Source organism: Topomyia yanbarensis, chromosome 2, assembly GCF_030247195.1.
Source record: "Topomyia yanbarensis strain Yona2022 chromosome 2, ASM3024719v1, whole genome shotgun sequence".
NCBI lineage: Eukaryota > Metazoa > Arthropoda > Insecta > Diptera > Culicidae > Topomyia > Topomyia yanbarensis.
This window is the reverse complement of record NC_080671.1, coordinates 346,339,827-346,362,862: the sequence shown is the minus strand read 5'-3', so window position 1 is coordinate 346,362,862 and position 23,036 is coordinate 346,339,827. Positions and strand designations below refer to the sequence as shown.

At 37.2% G+C, this 23,036-nt stretch overlaps 1 protein-coding gene across 3 annotated transcripts in view; it reads right to left on the bottom strand.

Annotated features, from left to right (window-relative positions):
- LOC131684161 (katanin p60 ATPase-containing subunit A-like 1) overlaps nucleotides 1-17,011 on the bottom strand; it is a 79,666-nt gene extending 62,655 nt beyond the window's left edge. For all 3 annotated transcript variants that reach the window (XM_058966792.1, XM_058966790.1, XM_058966793.1), the window contains exon 1: nucleotides 16,403-17,011. The gene's annotated coding sequence lies outside the window, so the exon portion shown is untranslated. The remainder of the gene's footprint in view (nucleotides 1-16,402) is intronic.
- Nucleotides 17,012-23,036: the final 6,025 nt, after the last annotated feature.

The window sequence follows — 23,036 nt, the reverse complement described above, 5'->3', positions numbered from 1 at the left end:
CTGACGGTTCAAATCTCGATGGGTCCACTGGCTTCGGTATCTTCAACAATACTATCACCGCTTCATTCAAGCTCAATGATCCCGCTTCAGTTTACGTCGCAGAGTTAGCTGCAATTCAGTACACCCTTGGGATCATCGACACTCTGCCCACAGATCACTACTTCATCATTTCGGACAGCCTCAGCTCCATCGAGGCTCTTCGTGCGATGAAGCCCAAAAAGCAATTCCCATATTTCCTGGGGAAGATACGGGAGTCCTTGTGTACGTTATCTGAAAAATCTTATCAAATTACCTTTGTTTGGGTCCCCTCTCATTGCTCTATTCCGGGCAATGAAAAGGCCGACTCATTAGCAAAGGTGGGCGCTTTAAATGGTGACATATATGAAAGACCAATCTGCTTCAACGAATTTTTTAGTATTTGTCGTCAGAGGACACTCAGCAGTTGGCAAACCTCGTGGAGCAATGGTGAACTTGGACGATGGCTACATTCCATTATCCCAAAGGTATCAACGAAGCCTTGGTTCAGGGGGATGGATGTGGGTCGGGATTTTATTCGTGTAATGTCCCGACTTATGTCCAACCACTACACCTTGGATGCGCATTTGCGGCGTATTGGGCTTGCGGAGAGTAGTCTGTGCGCTTGTGACGAGGGCTATCACGACATCGAGCACGTTGTCTGGGTATGCGCCGGGTATTTGGACGCCAGGTCTCAGTTAAAGGATTCCCTTCGGGCCCGAGGTAGACCACCCAATGTCCCAGTCCGAGATATGCTGGCAAATCGTGATTTCCCCTATATGTCCCTTATTTATACTTTCATAAAAACGATAAATATCCCAATTTAGCCCCTCTCTTTTTATTTCTCGTTTTAGAAGTTTTCTCCTGCCTTTTGGGACCGATCAGCTCCAGACTGCAACTATGTAACCGCCGTCGCACTTACCACTACGGAAACTGAAGCGAGAGCGACTCGAGGTCCGATGACTTTTGAAGGATTCCCCGCGGGTCCGAAGAATACCATCCGCCAATCCGACCTACTAGACTGAGGCGCTAATTTGTCTCGCTGATCTCCCGTTTGCCCGAAGGTTGCAAGTTTTGCTCTTCTCTCCCGGTCACCATCTACGCTTTCTCTCCCCTGTCCTTGATACAACTGCTTCTACAGCCCCCTCTGAATATCTTGACCAAGCATAAGTCTCCGCTAAAAAAGTTCAAATTTGTATTCTGTATTCCTAGTTTTAAGATAGTTGTAATTTTACCTCTTTGTTAAAACTATTGTCCCCCATCTTGTAAATAGAATTGTATCCCTAGTTTTAAAACACCGGTGAATTTTCTCATAAACATTTGTTCCCCCTTTTGTGTACCAAACTATATTGTTAGTTTTAAGATAACTGTAAATATTTCCTAAAAAACTATTACTGTTGAATTCCTTGTTTTAAAATTTTTCATAAAAAAAAAATCTTTTGCTCCCTCTCTTGTATATAGAATCTTATTTCTAGTCTTAAGATAGCTGTAAAATTTTTCTTTTAAAAAAAAAATATTTCGCCATTGTAACCTCCTAGTTTTAAAATATCCAAAATGTAAAAACAAAAGAATTTGGCACCGCCAAGCTAACGCATTTGTGCCTATCAAATAAACGAAATGAATAAAAAAAAAAGGTAGCAAGAGAGAAAACACCAAATAAAACGTCGAAGGAAACGCCAACACACCATCGCCGAAGCGAGAAAACAAACCAAAATTCATTATAGAGATGTATTTGTATCAGTTTTATGAATAAAATGCAACGCAAATGTTTTGAAAACAATTCCATCATCTGTAACACATGAATGTGGTCGGTGCACTTAAAATGTGCCGATATTCACAGATTCTTAATTTTATGGTTAATCCAGACACTAAACCTTTTTGGAAAATTGTCAAAGTCGCCCAGGTTTCTACTCGTCTGTTGTACAACCGATGAACTGGATCCCACATTTCCCTCAATGCCTCCAAGATATACCGGCTCAGCTCGAGTGTGACCGTTTATCGCTTCAATAACACCTCTCATCATGTGATCTACCAAACTAATATATGCTGCGTCTAATGCGAATGACGGTGATGATAGTGTGACGGTGACAACGACGACGGTGGCGGCTATAAAAAATGAACAACGGAGACAACAACAAACGACCTTCCCGCGCGTTCGTGCGTGTGTTGTGCAGATTGTCGCAGCACCTCGTGTGTTCGCGGTAAATCCGATTCAACTAGGTAAGCGTAATCTAAGTACTCCACGGCACGCCATCTCGGCCCTACCAACCAACCTGCCCAGTCACCGACCGGAATCCGCCTCACAAAGCTGCGAACTGTGTCACTCGAGTGTTTTAAAAATACCGCTTTTTCGAGACCCACCTCTCTGTAGCGGGAAACTAACTCTAACAACGGGTTGGTGAACTGGAGGAGAAGGAGGACCGAGGGCAAATTGTCGAGCCAGTGTGCCATCGGAAATCACTGCTGCGTGACGCTGACTGTTTTAAATCATTCTTCTCGGTTGTCCTCGCCCCGTCGTGGCCTCGGGGGTCTCATCACTTGCCGCAGTTGCAATGCAAGTTGAGCGAGAAATTGAGGCCCTCAAGCTTACACCGCACACACACAAGACGCGGAAGCAGGAAGCGTTCCTGGGACAGTTCATTCAACTACCGATGGTGCTGAAATAGATCGACTGAAGTGAATGTGCTTGATGAAAGAAAGTAACTTGTTGCGCCGAAGCGCGGCCTTCAAAGGGAAATGCAATTTATTTTTCAAACTTCCTGGGATCCGGTTAGGGACAGTTTTTGCCATATATTCCTCTTGTATCGCTATCGAAAGAGAATTATTGCTTTTACGTAGGTTAAGCAAACCTAGTGTCTATGGTGTAGTTAGTTCGATACTCGCGTAATTATCTTCATTTAGATAACCGGCTGCAGATTTAAGATGATTCCGCTAGAATTTCTGAACCTAGCGCACTCAATGGACTACGCTACTTCCGAATTGTTAAACAGATTTTGAGGTTGGACAACGCAGTATCATTTGACAGTATAAAGGGGGTGGGGAGTACATCTCCCTACCAAAGTATACACCACAGTTCGAATAAAACCAGCAAATTTACATTTACTTGAGTGTGACAAATGGGCTACATAACCTGTAACTTAACTTTACATGTGATTTGAAATTTACACGATTTTCATTTAAATAAAACATAATTTTACATGTACTATGAAATAACATAAATGATCTGTTCATTATGCATTTTAACAAAGTTCGAAAAACTCAACAAATAGCACACTTAACCCTCCAGAAGTCACAGAAGTAGTTCACTAAACGAGCAATCGCTGGCACTCAATGACAATTTCGTTTGATTTTCAAAGTGCCGTGCAATCAGTGCACTAGCGCTACAGTTTCTAAATCTTTCAATTGCCACTGATATGTTTAATTAAATCCAGATATACATCACCTATTTTGTTTAATTGCATTTTTTCGCAGTCACATTTTGAAACAGACGAAACTGTACAAGTATCTAGTTTGGAATGATGTATGTACTTGTGGCTTCAAAAGCAACTTTTCCATTTATATTTATTAATTCGAATTCTTTAATAAATAATTAATTTACACGAATTCTTGGTTCACTAAATTCTGATCGTAACACGCTTTTCTTTTAGTATTCTATTCTAACCCTTACACAGCTAGTATTGAAAAGCATCCTGGAAAACACTGCAGTTAACACTTTAGCGTTTGTCTTGTTAATATTAACATTTGAAGCATATTATATGTAATATGTCGCAAATATTAAAACGGCCAGGCCTACTGTGCAGAGTTTGTTTTAAAGATGATTCAAAATTATACAGTAATTAAATTTTTCATTTAATGAATAATTAACTTAGCGAATTCTTTTGAATCTCGAAGGAGGTAGAAACGAGGACAACCGTACCGACCGTTTCAGTTCAAAGGAGATATTATAAATCGTTGGGAGTGACTTGGCTAAGAAGGTTAATGTCACTCCTTTGGTCCTTTGGGATGGGACATAACACGATTTTCTTTTACTATCGTATTTTACTCGTATTGCATTATCGAAGCATCGATAGATTATATTCAACTATAAACAAGCTCTCTCTCCCTCTCTTTCGCTCTAACAAAACTAGGTTTCTAGCGTACTAGAAATGTTCTTGTTGAGGAAAATTATAAAATTCGCAGCACTTGTGGAGTTTTGTAGAGATGGGTAAACTGATTCAGTTTAGAGAGTAGATCGTGTCCGATTCACTCACTATGAATCGATTAATGATCGATTTATTAGCTCAATTGGGAAGATTAAAGAAATATCTGTTTGATTTTGCTTTGGAGTATATTTTCTTATTTTTGTGAATCATGGCCACAATAAGCTTCCAGGTTAACTCATTCCATTTGCTAGCATCTTAATCAGAACTCAGAAATATTGACGTCTTCGGGTGTTTCAATTGGTTGTGACCTCCTTGCTGAGTGGTATTATTACGCAAAAATGCACTAGATATAGATTGCTCAGTTCACTTACGCTTTAAAATGTAAAAGATGCTTTCAATTCCACGCATAACAATTGTTGGTGAATGAATTTATGATTGGCCCGATTCTGCGTTAAATTTTCAGTCAGCTTGGAATTGAATAATTGAGGCAGACGTTGAAGCTAAATGCTGGTATCGGCAAACGCACTCAGAAATAGGCAACAGTATTTCAGATTTCGCGTCACTGAATTGCAACTACAACCTTTACAATAAGTATTTCGTTCTAAATTACACCAAGTCGCTCAAAAACACGTTTTTTAAAGAATCGCTACTCTTTTAAAAAGAAATTGTTGGTTAGTCGATTATTTGACCGATCCCTGGTCTATATCTAGTGGTTTAGTCGTAGTTTTAAGCAGATCCCGAATACCGTCACAAGCATGTATCGATAAAACGGTCAAGATTTAAACAAAACACTCTTGAATATCTTCTGAGAAAGTAATATCAACTTCTTCGGTTAATTGCCGTTTTGTAGAATAACGCAATAACAGTTCTGTAGAATGTCACAAAACCGGACAGTATTTTTAAAGGATATAACATAGCATACTGGTGGGAAAATCTATTGTTCTTGTTTTCAGGATAAGTAAATGATTGAAAATCGGTCGAAAAATGACGGCGTTGCTATTTTTTAAGTGTCGAAAGTCCTAAAAAATATTTTATTTACCATAGATCAATTTTTTTAACCCTCAAAAAGGCAAGCTTAAATTGTGCCTTCAAGAATACTCACTCATAAGACCCAAATGAAACCAAAATCCCGTTATTTGTCGTCTTATCAGTGAGAGAATCGAAAGTCCGAAAACACACGATCATTTGTATTTCATATTACAAGTCTATTGAAACTAGAGAACTGTAACTAGCCGGACCTCTGAGACCCCTTGCCTTTTTGAGGGTTGAACATTGTTTTGTGTTGCATTTGTTGAGATCTACAGCCTATACCAGGTCACTAAAATGTACAAAATCGCTACAGCACACAGAGGAGTAACTGGGGTCAAATCCTGGCCAAAATTAATTGTTGCTGCTATTGCTTTTGTTATGCCTTAATATGAACAAAAAATAGACAATAACTAGTTTTTGGAACAATTTGGCATCTATCCACCTACCAGTGCAGAGGTCAATTTTCTATATCCTTTCGAATACTAGTAATTTCGAGATGATCTTTGTGAATACATTTGTTTTTTTAGTTGCTTAAACAGTTGATCAGTGGAAAATGGGAAAGAAAAGGGGCCCCTGTGCATATTTTCATAGAAAAATATTTTGAAAAACATAGTATTTGGCTGTAGAGCATTTCGGTGTACCTCAAATTAGTAAAAATTTCAATATTTTCAAATCGCTTGGAATTTGTGGATCGGACAGGTCCGGAAGAGTTCGAAGGTTTTTTGGATAACTGGAATCAGGTTTTGTAATACTGTTTCAGCAACTTTGCCGGATCTCGCCGTATAATGTAACTTTTCTATCATTCAAGTTTGAATAAAATGTTTAAAAGACCGCAACACTGCTATTTTCAGTTGGTTTTAGCCTAACGTTATACAAACGGCTATGTTCAACTACGTTTGTAATAATATTGTGTTACTTAATACAGTCATAATCACTAGAAAGCCATATTGCTGGATATTTAATTAAAATGAATAAAAAATCCTAAAATTTTACCATTCTACATACATGCAAAAAATCTTTAACATTTTTTGACATACTTCTAATTTTGCCACGTTATTCAGCAAGTTTTTAGGTTTGTAAAAAAATATAACAAATTTTTTAGGTATCAAAACTTTTGTACATTATTGTGCATCATTTCAATAAAGTTCTGTAATTGTTCTATGCAAAAATATCGACAAACGACTCACAGTGGCGGGTCTTCTAACAAAAGTCGGACAAAACCTCAAATGTTACCTAATTTGACTGAAAATCACAATTTAAGCTAATTTTGAGGTGCTGAGCTCATTTTTGATGTCAAAAGTCGTAAAATATTAAATGCATTTTTCCATACAGTGTCATTGAACCTTTCTTATAACTATGATCCCGTTTTCATGATAGATTTTCCGTTATTGTTCACCAATGTCAGTAATACCATAAAAAATGAAGAACACTACTTTAAATCCGTTGTATAACGTGTTGGTTTACTGTAGATTGTCTAAATATTTTACACAAAACACCATGCGCCTCCATATCACCAACAAAGCTTTCAAATCTCCTTAAACCTTTTTGTGCACCTAGGCGCAGAACGAGACCATGATATTCGAAAAGTAGAGGTTATTTCCCATAGAATGTATACCATGTGACCGTTCCGAAATGATTCCGAAATTTGTACAGAATATATTAGTGAAAAAAGTATTTTTGCTCTGACCACCTCAAAAATATTTAAACGAAAAAGTCATAGTTCCTAGCAAATTTACCAAATGTATTTTATTCAATAACCAAGTTTTTTCGTTCCTCTACACAATGAAACTAATTTTGCTAAAATCGGACCAAAATAAAAAGAGCAACATGCATTTGAAGTGAACAGATCAATGGTGGTTTCGGAAATGAAAATCATTGAAAAATCCGGACTTTGCTACGTTTAAACTAATGTTAAAAATCGTGTTTTTATCCAATGATTATAAAATTTTGAATATACTTCATTCAATACATGAGAAATTAAGGAAAAATATAAAATATCAATATTTCAAAAATAAATTTTTGAGGTTTTGGCCAGCCACTGTGACGAAGTTTTTTGTCGAATGTCTTTAAAAAACACGATTTGCGGCGTTAACTACCCTTCAAAAACCACTTAACCGATTTATTACATAGAATATGTTAAGTAGTTTTTGAATGGCAGTTAACACCACAAATCGTGTATTTTGCAGAGACAAAAAGCTTGGTGACCGAGTCGTTTGTCCATAGTTTTGCATAGAAAAATTACGGAATGTTATTGAAATAATAAACTATAATGTACAAAAGTGGTGATCAATTTTATTTACGAAAATTTCTAAAAAAAATTCGCGAAAAAGTAAATTTGCAAACATGACACAATTTAACAAACCGTAATTCACGAAATGACGAAGCATTACCGTGTTCCGTTTAATTTTACATGAAACATATACTTTACATGCGTAATGACATAAAATTACTCTTACTGCTATTCAGAACAAATTCCATAGGTGGAGTAAAATTACATAATTTACGAAGTTTAATGTCATGTACAATTAAAATCGAACGCAAAAGTAAGTCATTTTTATGCTCGTATATGTCAGGGTCAGGAGACGTAAATTTACACGATTTTTTCTAGGTGTGCGGTCGTCCATAATTTCAGAAGAAAATATCGTCGTGCAGCATCTCTCCCCTACAAGTGGGATAGATGCCGTATCAAAAGAGGGTGAGATGCCGCACTCGATGGCGGAGGATATGTAGCTAAAATATATTTTTTTCACATCGGAATGTCATTAAATGATTATTTGCCTCAGGTATAGTTTCTTAATAAGGTATATCCACAAACTAACGGACCTAACACAGTGACATATAGGATTATGAGTCTATTTATCTATATAATTACAAGGGCGATATGTATCTAAGTATTAGTTCCCGATCAGAATGAAATAACAAGATTATAACAGAATACAATTTACGTAACATATTGTGTTATAAATTTGGTCTTGCTAGTAGTTAAAATAACAGAAAATTATAACAAGTAACAACGCAAGATATTGTTTTGAAATCTTTTTGTTATGTGTCTCTGATCGGGTTGCTTCGGTTTATTCTTTAAAGTTTCAGGCACTAATTTTTGTAAACTCATGAATTTGTAGTGATGTCAATATTGGGATAGAAACGAAAATTTCAACGAATAGATGCTTTTTCATAATGAATCTTTCAAGAACAAACCTGAGTTATATAAATTCATTGTTGGGAGAAACAAACGAAAACTGCCTTTAAGGAACACCCATCAACACATAGAGATATAGCGCTCGTACAAACATATAAATAAATAGTACCCTTAATTAAGTTACCCCAACTTAAGCATCACACAAAGTTGTAAAAGCAAAACATTTTTAAACTGTTGAATAAAAAGCGAATTCTATACATTTCTTTTATAAGAAATGTAAAAATGTTTCTAGAAATGGTAGTACCCCCTTTAGAAAAGTGCAGGTGCTGGCCGATTTCTAGGTGTAATCAAGCTTCTTGAAACTCAGATGAAGACACCTAAACATCAACGAGAGCTAAAAAATACTTTTGGTCACTATTTTTCAGTTTGTGTCCACGGTGCGGCGTCTCACCCGCAATGACCTTTTCTTTCAAAATGTTCATGGAAATTTGATGATTTTTTTTTCATGACAGAACCATTTCACAGTATTTTAGAAACTTGTCACAATTGATAAAAATGATTTCATCAAATATTGAAAGGTTTACTTTGATGCAGAATTGATTTTTAGAAATGTGCAACATCTCTCCCCAAATTATCCTTTGTAATGTTTTCAACGAATATTTCTCTAGTATTGGCAAAAATTTGGCCAACAATATTCCCACGAGTCCTAACGCAAATCCTATTGCGAATATACGACACGTCCACGAAACAATCTTCTTGCGTCCTGCAACTATAAATGAAGTGATTCTTTTGATTAAAGGCCTCGAAAAAAATAACAGCTGTGGTCCTGATAAGATCCCCTATAGTGTTCTTAAGAGTAACTGTACCACTTTTGCAAACATCCCAACCAAAGCTTTTAATTTAATAATTCGAAGCGGTAGGTACCCAGACTGTTTAAAAATAGTCAGAGTAATTCCAATTTTCAAAGCTGGTGATCCAAACCAACCTTGCAACTACAGACCAATTTCAACGTGTTTTCAATAAAATCCTTGAGAAATTGCTTATCACTCGACTACTCGAGTTTTTGAATAAACGCAGCATAATTTACAACTACCATTATGGGTTCAGACAGGGCTGCAGCACTTTAATTGCAATAACCAAACTAATTGACTCCATCATTAGTCAAATTGATAACTAAGGAATAGTTGGTGCCCCTTTTCTGGACCTAAAAAAGCATTCGATACTCAATCTTGTTGAAGAAGTTAGAGTTGTATGGTATCAGGGGATTAGCAAATCATATTATTCAAAGCTATCTGTCGTATTGGAACCAATTCGTATCTATAGGAGACTCTTGTAGCTCTTATAGACCAATAGAAATAGGAGTGCCCCAAGGCAGTAATATCGAGCCACTGTTATTTTTATTATATATCAATGACCTAGGTAGACTCGGGTTAAAAGGGACTCTTCGTCTTTTCACAGATGAAATAGCCTTGTTATACACGAACAATAACTGCCTGAATTTTGTGCGCGACATTGAATCGGATTTTTTTCCACTTCGTGTGATTTGTTGACTGGGCTGCATTGGTAATCGAAACTTGGGGGTCGCTATTTGCTTTTTAATCATTTAGTTCCATGTCATTCACTGCAATATTCCAAGTTGCTGAAATATTGCATTGTAGTATGGAATCCTTACGCTGCCCTGTATGAAGAACGGATCGAATCAGAATAAAACATATTCGTGTGTCCGTACTTTGTAAGCTAAACTGGACAGCATTTCCTCTCCAATCATATGAAGCACACCGCGAATTTGTCATACCTCACTTACACAACGACACATTTCTCAGCGTGTACACTCCATAGAGAAGGGTACATTAGGCTGTTCAGTCAATAACTAAATGATTATTGACTGAAAAGCCGAATATACCACTCTGTACCAACGACAGTCGTTACATCACCCATTAAAATCCACACATCAGTTACTCTAGCAAATGAAATTTTGTACGCCATTCCGTCACACAGTGGCGAGTCTTCGAATCAAAGTCGGAGAAATCCAGAAATGTTAATCTAATTGGGGTACTGAGCTCATTTTTGAAGTCAAAAGTAATAAAAAATTAGATAATTTTTTTCACTAATAATTTCTACGTAGTGTTTTTTTTATTTCGTTTATTTGACACGGCTCATAGCGGTAGCTTAACGGAGCCGTGTATCTTTTATGTGTTTGCAATATGTAAAAAATAAAAATAAAACAAATATTATTGATTGTCCGTTGGATCTCGTGCGCGCAACTTTTTATTGCGTGCGGAGACCTTCTTTCGCGGCTCGCCTACTGCGTCATGGGGACCATTTAATTCTCTCCTGTCCTCCACATCAAGGTCATCAGCGTTAAAAGTGTCTTGGTGCTCGCGTCCAGATGTTCTTTCCTGCTTCTTGTACTTACGGGTGACCAATGTAAATCCGTCGTCATTGCTATTATCTGCATCACCGATGTTGCTTACAGTGGTTTCTGGGGTGCTGGATGCTGCTTTGGCAGTTGTCAATATGGACTGAACAGCTGCCACAAATTTGGCAACCGTTTGTGGTTCAGGTATTGGTATTGAAAACTCTTTTTTGGGTTGGTTTACCGTGGATTCGTTGGCAATCGGTAGAGATGCATTCTCCTCTGTATCTTCCGCGCAAGGTTGTCCGTGGTGTGCTGTTTGATTACAATACTTGCACGTGGGAGTTTGCCCCTCATGGGTGCATAACGTAGTTTGATTAATAGTAGCTTCGTGGGTTTTGAGTTTTATAGTCAAGTGGGAGGGGATAGGTTTTTCGATCCGCATCCTCACCACAAGAACACCGTTAGGTGTACCCGGGAAGAAATTTCTCCACGTATCACGTGTAACTGATTCTACTTCGCCGTATTGCGACATGTATTTTTTGATTAGATCAGGAGGGGTACGTGGTGATAGGTCATGTAACTTTACATCTACATAGTCTTTTTCTATATACACGGGAATCTTAATTCCAACTTTATCACTTTGAGCCACGTGTATTAAGTTGTTCTGCAAAACGAAACGTTCGGCTTGTGCTAACGTGTTGAATGATATGAGTACGACATTACGAAGATGATGATACTGTAGATACACAACCTCCTTGAGCTTAAGCTGCATCTTCACCTTCAGCAGGTATTCCACTTCACGAAAACTCAATCTTATTGAACAGAATTTAAAGTCAACGACCGCTGCGTTGGGTCGGAGCAGAGATTTTTCGTCAACTTTACTCATGATGGCAAGAATAAATTAAAAGTTTCCTTTGTTCTCGAGACAATGCACACTAGATCGAGAGGTTACTAGTTTTTGTTCACTTGGTTCGATTGTACGTCTGACTTGGGCAGAAGTAGAAAGTAGACTGGCGTAAAGTGTTTGGATGTCGTTTATGAAAATCTTGGTGCCAAAAAGGGACAAAACGAGACTTGCAATTCGAAAAGTAGAAGTAGGTTTTACATAGAATGTTCAAAATATGATCGTTCCGAACGGTTTCACCTGATTGTATAAAATACATTTATTTTTGAAAATCATTAGAATGGCCTGGCACAGCAACGTTTAAATTGATATTAAAAATCTGATCCTTATATAATGGTCACAACATTTGGAGAATATTCTATTCATTACATATGATCGCCAGAAAAAAATAGAAAATATCAATATTTGAAACGTAAATTTTCCAACTTTTGTCCGGCTTTCGGCCATTATGCGTCATCTAAGATCTCGAAAATTATTTCAGGAACAATTTTTTAGCACAAACTGTGCGAAAAAATGCCCCATCCATGGAATTATACGTCATTTTAAATAAAATGGTTAAGTTATATAGCTCTTAATATCTAGAAAACAACTAAAATTACAACGTAAATGTAGAAAAAAATGTATAGTATATAAGTAATTATTGTAACACTCTTCTATATATTCTAAACTTATGAACACAATCGTTGTAGCTGAATGCACTTGTTTACTTCTATTGCTGCGGATTAGGATTGTGTATTCGTTTTCTTGGTTGTATGGTTTTCTGCTGATGGTGCTGGCTGGTCGTTTGGAGGTACTAGACGCAATCTTGAATAGAATAGAGATTGTGGTTTTGGAGTATTTTAGCTCTGCATCTGCCTGTTTGTAAAAAATAACTCTTACATAGAAGACCCGTTTTTATCAGCCCCCGATTTTATCAGTTTTTTACCTAATTTTGTCAACCAGACAGGGTTATAAGATTTTGTCTTGGTATTGAAGAAGAACATTATTACAACTTCGGTTTATTGAAAAGAAATAAACAAATGTTTTGTTATTGTTCTCATTTCGTCAACCCAAAATTAGCCAAGGGGGCTGATAAAAACGGGTCTTTGCTGTATATCTTTGCGTTTAGTGAAATTAAGTTGAACTTGCTTTTTGCCCGCTTCGCCATAATCAGAAAAAATGGCTCCAAACTTTATTCAAAACCGAATAATCGGAAAATATAGAAAGAGCTGCAAAACAGGCTAAGAAGAGCAAAATGATTTTTTTCGAGTTCCCTAGATTTTTTTTATATAAATATTATTATTTCGGGTATTTTTCCATCGTTTTCTAAAACCTTAATTACCTATATGGGCCAGATCTCATCCGAATCACTATTTTTAGTTCATTGGACATTAGAATTATAGGATCCTAATCCATTTATACGTCGTTTTTCTCAGTGTGCGTTGACTGTTCAACAGAGGTTGAAACTGTGTGCTAGTTTTGATTACTGTTAATGAACTAATCTTAGAGGTAGCTGTGCTAGGTATTCCGTTGAGTGCGGACAGTTTTTTGAAATGGCACATGGTTATCTGGTTTTGAAACATACCCAACGTGGTCTGAGTAATGATAGCATCTGGTATTTGAGTTTTTTTTTAATTAGGGTGGAAACTTTAGTATTCTAGGTTTTGATCCTAAAACCATCAAGCTCAGCGACTCGACCACATAGTAATATCTTCTTGATTTTATTTCTTAATCGATCTAAGTATTAATTCCATACATGGTTGTTTCAAATAAAACTTATTAATGAATAAGTTCCATTTTCACTTTCGGCAGATTAGTAGACACGACACTGAGTAACGATAACTGTCACAATGCTACTCCGAAGTGGGTTTGAAGGTGTTTTTTTATACGATTTCCACAGCAGAAATAGAAATGATGATTTTTTGTCTACGCTCAAAATTAAAGAAATCAAAAAGAGGACTAACTGTATACAATTCTTATGCTTCAAACAATAACTGCAACCATATTAGAGCTAATTTTTAAAGCAGGCTGGATAAATACTTTTTCAGATTGAATATTTAGTGCGTTTAGTTATATGATTCTATTTGAATATTTGGTAATACCAACTCAACACTTATACAGTATGAAATTAATAATGTAAAAACGCTCTATGCTATAAGAATAAAAGCTATTAATTTGCATTAAAAAAATATTACAAGTCAAGAATAAATTATATGCTGGGTAATGCAATCCTGAAGAGATTACTTTCAATTATATTTTATAAAGAACTAGCTAATACACATCTGGCGGGCAGATAATCCCCAAACAATGGCATACAAACACACCCCATAACAAAGGTCTACTATGTATAAATTTTTACGTCAATCGGTTAAGCCGTTTGGGAGTCCATAAATCATATACATACAGACATTGACTTTTATATATATATAGATAGATAGAAAATATTCATGATATCATCTTGAAGCAAACGTTATAGAGATCGTTAATAAATAAACCAAAGATCAGCTGTCCTAAGATACTTCCTAAAACACAGATTACTCAGGTAAGATTGTGAGTGAGGTTTCAGTCCCAATCATGGTGGATAATATTATACTAAAGCTGAGGTCATTTCAAATGATCCTAATTTCTCGTCAAACTACATATATCATATACCACATGACTAGAATATCCTTGATTTTAAACGCTCTCCTTTCCCCTCCCAATCTCTCAATGTGGGCAATCTCTTTACTCCTTCCTACCCCCTACCTATGATGTCCACGTAGACAGTTCATGAAAAAAAATCTTTTACAGAAAAATAGGTACGACTTTTGTAAAAATATCTCATTTTGGAACAAAACCACGAGCTTTTTTTAATTTGTCAAAGACACTTTTCACCATAATAACACAAAATGTAAGTAACCTATGAATGTCCACGTTTGACTGTTCAGCTTCAACTGGAACTAGAATAATTAACCACGTGTCTTTTCTTATCTAACCTTCCCACAACCGCATCAATCGACTACCCCTGAGTTGGTAAATAAAACACCAAACACAATAGTTTGGTGTCACTCTAATTCATTCACAGGTGCCTGCCAATTAACAGCCATACCTAGGTAGATACGATTCTACTTAACCCCCTCGGCCACGAGTTGCTTTGGTTTGGTGGTTCTCACGACATCATCGTTACGTCAGCGCGCATGTCTTCAGACGCGGCGGGTTCATCAAAACAAAGCAAAAAAAAACTTTGTCAATATCACGCTGGAAACCATCCGCCCCATTTTGTGGCTGATTGTGGTTGCGTGCTAGCCTGTGGCCTCTGTGAGCGCGTTAAGTTCTGGTTTGTTGTCGCTTATTGGCACACTTTCCGGTTTTGTATCACTCAGTCAGCTCTAGTCCCACGAACTGGTGTTGAAATCTGGTAAAATTATTTTAGCTCCAGTTGGTTGGGCATTTCGTCCAAATCGTAGTTGTTTTTTTCAATTCAAAGGGTATCGATTGTTTCTCACAAGTACGGGATTTTTGGTATTTTTTTGGTTCCGAAATACGGTTACAATAATGGTGAAAAAAAATCATTTAGAGAAAAAGTATTTAGTGAAAATTTTTGATATTCCATAATTTAACAACAAATTTGTAGATTAAGCACCTAACAACAAAATAGGATTTTGCTGATCTAGAGATTCAAAACATTACATATTTGAACAGATAAGCTAGAATCGAGACATTATAGAATGCAGGAATGCGGACAATCATAATTCAGTAGTAAACCAATGGAATTCATAGCAATCCAAGATTTTAAAATGAAAAATGCGAGGATCAAGAAATTTAAATACGCAGAATTTCTGAGTTTCTGAGATATTTACAGAAATTAAGCGATTCCAAAGAAAATAAAACTTGAACTTAAAGACCAACAGAGTTCTTAATAAGAACCACAGAAAAAGAATGCAAATGTAATAATCCGACTCAATCTATCCTGAAATATCTTGTTTGTTCGTGTATTAGCTCAAGAAACGATAAATTCGGAAAACGGAGAATCTGCTCTTTCCGAACATACCTGAATTATTGGGTAGAATTTCATGCTAATTAAGCGCATCTGGGTCAAAAAGTAATAAGAGAAAAGACGAAAAACCCCTTGATCGCCATGGTGCCGAAGTTTGATGGCCGTTTTTCGAATATATTTTAAAATTTCGTTTTTGGGTGCATTATTGTATAATTATGTAAACATCAGTGGTTCATAACAGAAGTGAAACCATCATATTAAAGAAATTGTTTCATATCTCTGAGTTCTTTAATAGGCAGATACAAGCAGTACTTGTACTTTTACATTTTGTCACATAATAAAATAAAATAAATTGAAATTTTTAAAACCCGCTAATTACCTCATTTTGAAACAGCGTCCACAGCTTCTGACGGAAGCAGCCGGTGAATTTAAGTGTAAATTAGCAAAACATGTGCTCTGCTTTTTACATCACTCTGCTTCGATGCCGCTCATAACATGGACGAAGAGACGGAGATCGACAAATTGCGACGAGGGGTATCAGCGTTTGCCGGAGAAGCAAACTGGACGGCCTCCAGCGCTCCAAAACGATAGCGCCGCTGTGCTAAACAACACAATCTAAATATTATTTCTAGCTCTGACACATGCCCGGAATCGACCTCACCTCACGGTACGTAACTCGCGAGATGTGGTATCAACAGCAGGTAAATTGTCCGTGACGTTTTCGCCCGGTTTGGATGTATCAAATTGAATTTATCGATAGAGTTGTATTCAAATTAACCTCTCCCCGCTGAAGTAGCTTCACTACCAGCCAACGGATCGATTTAAATTGAACTAGTGATGGAAAATAATTGCTACCCACCTTCTTTTGTTCTTTTGTAGACTATCGAAGAAAATGAGCTTCCTGTCAGGTTCTTTCACACGTTCCTGATGCTGGTTCTCCGTCACCTCTGATTTATCCAACAAATCCAATTATTTTCACACGTGACGCTGTTTAATATTAAATTTTGTTTGTCACCACTCTCAGGGTTCTTTGTTGATAAAAATCACCTTGATAGCTCACCGCTGCTGACCGAACGACGCGACGTTCGGGCATACGTTTGTGAACTCAGGTAAACAACAATTGATTTTCTCCATTACACTCTTTTTGTCCAACAAACGAAAAAAACAACAATATTCTTCCAAAATGGGGAAATTCCAGTTATAGAGCACGGCTTTTTCCTCGCGTGGCACCAAAAACAAACTTAAAATTGGAACGAAACGTCAGAATCGCGCACAAAGTAGGCAATCATTAGCCGAGAAAACTACATTCAGGTACGCGATCGGCAGCTTCTTTCGCACGGCTGCCACCAGAACCACAGTAGAAAAGTGCGTTGAGAGAGAAAGATAGAGTGAAACAGGAAAGAAACACAACGGATAGAAAACGAATTGCCGCGTCCGCTTTGGCCAGCAGTACAGACACTAATAAACGACAGCCGCCGCTGTCGCAAAGCACCAAAGCAATTTAGTTCCGATGGTTGTACAACGTGAGAGATAAAACGGCAAGGATGAGCGAAAGTGCCTGTCAGTTAACGGGGCGAGAGAGAACTGTCAAAGCAACTTCAAAATGAGCATCTGTCAGTTGAGCGGGTTAAGCGTTTGTTGCGCGTGGGTAAGTGTGAGGTATTGTGGTTTCCCTAACGCTACCCTTCTGAAAAGTTCCACAAAGTGTGTCAAAATCGGCCAACATAAGTCTCTTGTTAGTCCGATGTTCGCCCCGTATGTTTGATGTTATTGCAACACGGAAATGCTATCGTTCGCATAGCAACTAAAATATTAGTTGAATTTCTAAAAATGATTAGTGGAAAATTTGGTACAGCTAAACGATTGTTGATATTGTTCTGGCAAGAAAACAGTGGCTGAAAAACCTGTAACATCTAGTGAATATATCATTCAACTATTCTAAAATCAGGTGCAGATTCGTTAGTTGGGATGATAGGATTGGATAATGCAATTGTTTACATCTTTATTAACGACACTAAATTCCTCTGGATAAAGACTCGATACGTCAATCGTTTGTTTACCATTTATCTATCAGTGTCATTCCAATCGAGCACGAGACCTGTCAATGGCCCTCGTTCCAGAAGGATTCGAAGCGATTTTCTTCGGATTGAGGGCTTTTGATAGGTCTCGTGCTCGATTGGAATGACACTTACAGATAAATAATAAGAATAAGATAGAGATGGTGAGTCTTTACCCGGTCAAAAAATGCGGTCGAACATAGTCAGGCGATTTAAACAGTTTGACGTTTGACTCAACTCGCCTGTGCTAATTGCCCCTAGGAACAAATGCAATTTGCGAATGCGATTTAAAGGCAATTTCAATACTTAGACAAATTTCCTGGCGGCTGAAATGGATTTGGTTGTTTTTCGCGTTTTTCAAACATGTTCATGTTTCGTGTGTAAGTATAGTAGAACAAGATCTTTCTCCTAAATTATTAATGAACGTCAGATAGTGGTAAATTTTGGTGTGCAATATCAATTTCACCATTGATTCTCCATATAGTTTGGTGGTGTTTATGTGAGTAGATAATGAAGCCGAAAATAAATATTATTTGTAATTTTCATATTAGGTAACTAAGGGCTATTAAATGGCGCGTTCCGTGGGCGATTTGGGGGCGATTTAAAGGCGGGTAGGGCGGCAAAAAATGACGGCGGCAAATCGCCCAAATGTTGCATTTGAAATAGCCCCCTAATTGACAGCAATTTGCTGGCAAATTGAAGGTCAATTAGCGCATCGCAGTTGGCAAATAGCCCCCCGTTAGCCAGTGACTTACCCTTTTTGACTGGGTATCCAGAGGGATTCAGCGTCTTTAATCTTTATCTATTATCTACTTAAGGACGAATGAACAATGGTACGAAAATCTAAAGAAATAAAGCAGTTTTTTCCACACCGTGTGCTAGATATTCATGAGAATCAATCAACTTACACACTCAATTCAGTTCGGTAATTTCTGCACAGCTGAACAGCCAGTAAGATTTTTCAACCGATAGTTCAGCAAAGTGGCTTCAATTTACTGATTTTCAGCGATATATTACTTTCCGAGTTCCAGCAAAACAACCGTCACTTTTACTGAGATCGCGGTAAAAGCTTTGTTAGATGAGTGTTCGACTGTGGAAAACTCGGTAAAAAGCTGGGATTCGGTAGAACAAAATTAAGTGTGTATATAGAATGTTGCAGAACCTCTGATTGATTTTCATGAAGATCTCACATACTGTGTGGAAAAAACTGCTTTATTCGTTTTGGATTTTCATACCATTGCTCGTTCGTCCTTAAGATGGTTTCCTCATCACTCTGCTTCAAAAAATCGTTTTTTTTTGCTTCAATCGTTGGAATTATTATCAGAGAAGATTTTTTCAGTTTCAAAGTATAGCTGATTAACATCTCATGCCTGTGAGTTTCCTTAAATTTGATTTTGAGCTTCTAAACAGTTTAAACCATATTTTTCAAAACTCCGTGCACGACTGCAAAAAAAAAACTATGAAAGATTGAACATTTAGTTTTGCGGAAAATAAACTTTAATGTATTTTTGAAAATTGCATTAAAATGCTTTCAACGCATTTCCTGCCAAACAAGGTCGAAAAATCGAGTATTTCACTAAAATGACGAAAATATTTCAAATTTCAACCTTCAATGATCATAAAGTTTATCCTGTGCATAGCCTTCCGAATAAGGAAGTATTTCACTATTTTTATTTTAGGGATTAATTACGGGCTAAATCTTACACGAAGTTTGGGTTTTCTGCGGTGTGCTATTGCCCGAGATTGTTCATAAATCCCTCCTTTTCATTTATTTTGGCATTCAAAAACCTGTTTCTTATTGAAATACGCAGAAGATAATTTCTCGACAAACATATGATACGGCCTAAAAGCCAACTGTCAAAATCCACTTTGACTGGAAATTCCAGACAAACCGTTACTAGTCGAACACAGTTCACAACAGTTTATGAAAGAGAAAATTTTTCTCTTTCGTTTACTACCAACATCTGTGATTGGCGTGTAACGGTTTGTCCGGAATTTCCATTCAAAGTGGATTGTGACAGTTGGCTTTTAGGCCGTAATCATATGTTTGTCGAGATTTGTTTGTCTTATTGTTTTCATGTTCAAAAATCCTAGAAAACAACTTTTTTTTATGAGCCACTGATGAGGAGGTCCCCTTAGTTGTCAAATTCAATCTGACATGAGATTTTGACATCTAGTTTCTTTTTAGTTGGGGCGCAACCCAACTATTAAATATGTCACCAAACGAGCCGTCAACTAACGAATTGGCTCTACATAGGAATGAACAGCAATGCTGGTTTATTTATTTACCTGCAAATTAAGGATCAAGACAAATTCCTTTGTAAGCGGTTTTTCGAAGGATAGGCAATAGGCAGCTCAATAAACATTTTTTTTACAATTAAATCAGCTCATCCTCGAGACCGTTTCTCGTTCCATCAGAAATTCGAATTTGGGCCAAATCGGATACGTCTGGTTACCCGACCACCGTGTTTGCAGTTAGTATGGTATTTTCGATTATTTACATGGATAAACCCACTCTCATTTCTATCGTTAGGTGACACTTAAACTTTTAACGCAGTGTTGTGTCTTGCATGGGGCTTAAGGGGAGGCTCTCATTCAAATGACCAAAAAGTAAGCAAAATTTGGAATATTTTTGTGAGCCAACCAAAAAAACATAGAAGGAAATAGTTTTAAAACTCTAAAAGCTTATAGTTTCGTCTTCCAAATTTTCTCAAGACAAACAAAAACAAAATGGCGCTCGTGGTGACGTTCTATCTAAGGTTAGATGCGCGTGGAATTCCAAAACTGCGATCAGCCTGCTGCCTCAGGATCGATCTGAAACACAAAACCTCTAAAGTAAACTAAATTTATTTGAGGAATGACCTAAGAACGGGTAAATGACTTCAAATTTGACGTAATGATGCGATGTCAAACTTTGAGATCGATTGTTTAGCCCTTTTTTACACTTTAAGGCTTCACTAAAAATAGTGGATACAAAGAATTTTTAGACTTTATAGGTCCAATGAAAAGGGTTTTCTTTCGAGAGGTCACAAGATAAAGTCTTTAAATTTGAAAAAATGAGACTGCACGCATTTTTGAATAATCACGTTTTGAGATAAACGCGTTTAGTATTTTAAGAACGCTTTCGATGAATTATTCGTGGTAGAATGTCAATATTTTGTAACAATTGCATGGAATTATCGCTTTTGGACAACGATGATTGCGAATCTGAAGTAAGTTTTTCGAAACTCAAAATGGCCGATCCTATACGGCAGATTCCCACTAAAAAAATAAAGTCATATTTCAGCCAAGATTGAGAAAAATAAAGTTTTGTGATTTATAAACACGGATTTGAGTTAATATGTATCAAAATAAAAAAAAAATGATAATTCCAATATGGCGGACTAAAATGTGACTTTAACAATTGAGTTTTTTGTGGTTGTCTGTGTGTCTGCATCAGCGATGCCTCTACAGATTAGGCCGTGATATACGTTCTCGAGGCCTGTACACATGGACAGTACAACGTGAAGTATTGTGGGAACGTGTCTAATGCCACGAAAATGTTTCTACCTGTGGCGCGCGTTGTACTTTGAAATTCCTATAGGGCATAAAACGCCGCTGAACATGCTTTAAGGTTTCATAAAATTTCAAGGAAATCGTTCAAGTCATGATTCTCAGTCCTCTTTCTACTTTTGCCCAAGTCAGACATACAATCCAACAAAGTGAACGAACAGCCTTTGGATCTGGTGTGCATTGACTTGAACAGAAAAAAAACTTTTGTTTTTATTCATATCACGAGAAAAGTTGCCAAAAAAGCGATACTTCAACCCAACGCTGCAGTTGTTGTCTTTAAATTTTGTTCTATACGACCGAGTTTTCGTGACGTGATGTATATTCTGAAGGTAAATCAAGTATCTACAGTATCAGTACCTCCGCAATGCAGTACTGATATCAGGCAGCACGCAGGTCCATAGCGTTCGGTTGGCCAGGTTGTCCCCGCCAAGGGCGCCTACTTTAGGAGACCGCTGAAAACTTGATTTGCTTCATAAAATAAGTGATAAGTCATAAAAAATTTTAGGATAACTATGCTATTTCCATGTTTACACTAAATCATTCACTTTGTTATATTTCTCCCAACAGAAAAAGAAGAAATAAGAAAACAATTTGGGTAAAACCACTATTGTGCGGAATGAGTACAAAACCCATAACTAAATGGAATTTGCGTTTCGACTTCGTCTCATCAGAATCTGACACTAGCTAAGGCTAGTACCAAATTCGGCGTTAATTTAGTTCTGACACATAGTTAGTGTCGGAGTCTGATGAGAAAAAGTCGAAACAATAATTCCATAACTTATTTGACTATAGATTTTGTGCCCATCAAGCACAAAAGTGGTTTTACACAATTTGCCCCTTAGTGGAGAAAAATTGATTTTCATCTGAATTTCTCTTCTTAGGGAAAGTTATAGTATAGTGCGTTTTGCATTGACTTGCTATGTCAATTTAGATTCGCTTTCATTAGTCTCTCATTCTTAACGGAGCACTTTTTCTTGCGGGATATCGTGCTTGAGTAGGGATTTGTTCAGGAACACAAATTGTATCTACAGTTTTGGATTAACCGTCAATCTGACAATGTCTTTAGTCCTTGCACTAAGCTAGTGGGTTCTGATGAGACGAGGTCGAAACGAAAAAAAAACCATAACTAACTAAACTATTGTTCGACAGCCGAACCGAAAATGAGCTCCTTTTCTCAGTTTACTACATAGCAGGACAAACAGGACGGATATGTGGTAATGAGCAGTTTAGTAGGCTACCTCCTTGAAAGTGTAGTAAAAATCGTGAAGTAAGCCCATGCCGTAACGTGAGAACTAAAATGTCCTCGGTACCGGGTGGAGCACCGAAATATCACAAAGCTCCCGATGTCCAATCTAGGCCCAACCAGTTCTGTCTTAAGTTGAATCTCTGGAAGCGGAAGCGTCACTGGATTTTAGGCGTTTCTGCAAGCGCTAGTAACTCCTGGTTTGATCTTTAATTTCTAAGACCAGGATCTATTTGCTTCGGCTTTGTGTTAGGGCTTCCTCGAGCTGTTATATTTGGCGGACTCTCATAAGAATTTTAGCCTTTGAAAAGTATGGATGGTAGAAGGTAAGCATCTTTTACATTTTAGAGCACAAATGAACTGCTTAATCTATATTTGGCGCATTTTTCTCGATAATCTTACACAGCATAGAAACAAAAATCGGTTCTCAATAGACCTTTCTCGTCAAAAAATTTTATATGATAGGATGCTTCCTTTTTTATCCCCAATTCGTTACTGCCGATTGCCGCGATGATTTGGTACCTCTAACTATTGAAAAAATCAAAAATAGTGCAAGCTGCTCATTTAACCCCATATTCTGAATACCTATTTTGCCTTGTTTCCCCGTAATTTTACACCATTTGGATGAATTTACTGTGGGG